Here is a 3,372-nt window from a genome sequence, read left to right on the forward strand (position 1 = left end):
TTGGATAAATGCCCAGGAGTGGAATGCTGGGTCATAGGGTAATTTCATGTTTAATGTTTTGAAGAATTTCCATACTGCTTGCCAGTGTGGTTGAACAAGCTTACATTTTCACCAACAGTGTAATACTGTTCTCTTTTTCTTCACCTTGCCAGCATTTATTAGTGTTAGTTTTCTTGATAAGGGCCATTCTAACTGGGGTAGGGTGGATTTTCAGTGTTGTTTTCATTTGTATTTTATGTCCAGAAGAGTTGAACATTTCTTCATGTGTATTTTGACTATTTTTACTTCTTATATTTCTGAGAATATTCTCTTCAAGTTATTAGCTTATTTATTAATTGTTGTTTCTTTGAGTGTATTTTTTGAGTGTTTAACTTTCTGAGGTCTAAGTATATTTTGAATATTAGTCCCTTGTCTGATGTATAGTTGATAAAATACTTCCCCCATTTCATAAGCTTTATGATTACCTCATTAATTAGGTCTTTTGCTGTGCTGCAAGAATAGTGTTGGAGGATAACAATAGTAAACTTCAAAGTCTATTACAAAGCTGTAGTAATGAAAACAGCTTGATAATAGTGCAAAAGTAGGCCAGAGGACTAATAGAACAAAACAGATGACCCAGAAAGGAACCTTCAGACTTAAGTCCATCTAATTTTTGATAAAAAACATAGACTGAAAGATAGCTTCTTTAACAAATGGTATTGGTAAATTGGACAACCACATGCAGAAAACTGAAAGTAAATCATTACGTATCACCTTGCACCAGCATCAATTAAAAATGGATAAAAGACCTCAGTGTAAGACCAGAAACCATACAATTATAACAGCAAGGAATAAATGAAATGCTAGGGCTCCTTGGAACAGGTTGAAACTTTATAGGTAAAGTTCCAGAAACACAAAAAATCAAAGAAGTCTTTATAAATAAGATTGTATCACATGTGATTTTAAAGAAATAGACAATATCATTTTCAGCTGGAGACTTGTATATGCTTTCCTATTCTTCCAAATTCACTTCATCTACCTTCTTCTCCAAATGAAATCACTATTTTTTATTTGGTTTGGCATCAATTGGTAGATTGAACCAGATATCTCTTATCCATATCCTTAGTATTACCTGTACTCACTTTTTACTCCTACTCTTACCACCATGGTAGATAACAAGAAATCACTCAATTTTATGCTGCTACAATTTGTAAATTCAAAACCTATATACACCTTTAGGCAAAGTTTTCACTATCAGTATAAAAGCTTGTAAATAAATCCCATCCTCTAACTCCACCCAACATCATAAGTCAGTCAAATACATAAAGAAGTTGAAAAACCTTAGAATATTTGCTACAGACTGAATGTTTATATCTAGTTCAAATTTTTGCAATGTATTCAATAATGTGCTGGTACTTGTGTGTGAAGCAGTTAGAAGAAATAAATGGTTTCATCAGACACCAGAAAGTTACTTCATCCTTCTTTTATGTTGAAAGTATATGGAGATGATGGCCATCTCCTTGTTGCACTAGGAAATAAACCCTCATAAATCACAACTTATTGATGCCTCATTCTGAGACTTTCAAGCATCCAGAACCATAGAAAATAAATTTCTATTGCTTGTAGGTTATTCAAGTTACAGCACTCATTATTTCAGTCAAAGAAATTTAAGAAGGATAAAGCTATCCAGTAAATGTTATTCTGTTAAAGCTGTCTGGACAGATTAAAACAAAGTTTTCAATCTCACAAATATTACTTGTTGCTAATATATTCCCACACTGGTTTGATCTATTTCTCTGTGAGCATAAACATCTTTTATAACTTGTTTTCCAAAAAGTAGAGTATAGTCCATGTTAATGCATTTTAAGTATTTACAACTTTAAAACCATACGAATTCTCTTATATATTATTTTCTTTGAAGGAAAATATCCTGAAATTAGGCCTGTACTGACTGATGTATAATATTATATCTGGAGATATTTGCTTTCTGTGGATGTTGTTTAAGATGGTCTTTTACCCTCTTATATTTCATTTAAGGTGGAAGTTATATATAACGGCATTATTTGAATCAGGGTAAATACTTTTGTCAATGAATCCTAATTGTATACTATGGTTTGTATATGGTTTGATTAGACCCTGAAAGGTTCATGCGTAGAAACTTTAGTCCTCAAGGTGGCAGTTCAGTGCCTGAACCTCTAAGAGGTGCAGTTTAGTGGGATCACTAGGGTCTTTACCTTTTAAAGAGATTATAATAATACTGCTGTAATCTTTAGTCCATTCTACACAGAAGATTGACAAAACTTGAGCCAAACATTACTGAGCTCATAGCTTCATATATCAAGACTTATCTCTTGTACCTATTCCTGCCTTTCCTATACACCAGAATATGGCAGAGAATTCAAATCTTCAACAGAACTTGACCAAAGTAGATATCAAATATTGAACTCCCAGAACTGTGAACTAAGTAAACCTCTTTAGTGTTAACCCTGACAGCTATTTTGTTACAGTACTGACAATATTAATATAGTAATTCTATGTGCCACATGTCATATCATAACAGGAGGTCTATAAAATTAGGTTTTGCTACTTTTCATGACTAGTTTAATTACTTTGTTGAAATGGTAACTGCTAGTTCTAGCAATTGTAAAGATAACCTTTTCCTGTGAAAATTGCTAATGAACTCTTCCCTTAGTGCATTACTTCCATAATTTCTGAGAAATAATCATCCTACGTTTGGTGAACAGTCAGCTATCTATACACGTTTCACATGTATGAGTACAAACATTTGTAGGGTGAAAATACAAGAAAATGTGTCTACACTGCACACGTACAAATGTTCTTATCTCTTTAACTAAGCTGTACAGTATAATTATTCATATAATATTACATCATATTAGGTATTAGGTAACTAAGTGGTGAAATAACATATTAATAGGATATGCAAACATTATAATATTTTTCATATAAATTTCACACCCATGGATTTTGGTATCTTCAGGGGGCTGCTAGAACAAATGAGAGACAACTATGTTATTTTCATATCTTCATTGAGAAGTTAATTTTATTTTTATCTCATTGAATAATATTTAGCACTATCAGTATTGTAATGTATTTATTCTTTAATTAAATTGTCATTATGTTTTCTTCTAAAACAAGCTCTTTAATTTTTATTTTTTCCAAATATGTTCTCTTAAGAAGCATTTTTTGGGACATAACTGACATATAGTATAATCCATCCATTTAAAATGCCTAATCTAGTGACTATTAGTTTATCCAAACAATTGCACAAACAACAGCACAGTCAATTTTAGGACATTTTCATGACCCCCAAAAGAAATTCCATGATCTTTAATATTCCTCCCCTTTTGTCATCTCTGAAACTGATCCACAAGT

Source organism: Dipodomys spectabilis, unplaced genomic scaffold, assembly GCF_019054845.1.
Source record: "Dipodomys spectabilis isolate Male_0828 unplaced genomic scaffold, ASM1905484v1 ptg000356l, whole genome shotgun sequence".
Lineage (NCBI taxonomy): Eukaryota > Metazoa > Chordata > Mammalia > Rodentia > Heteromyidae > Dipodomys > Dipodomys spectabilis.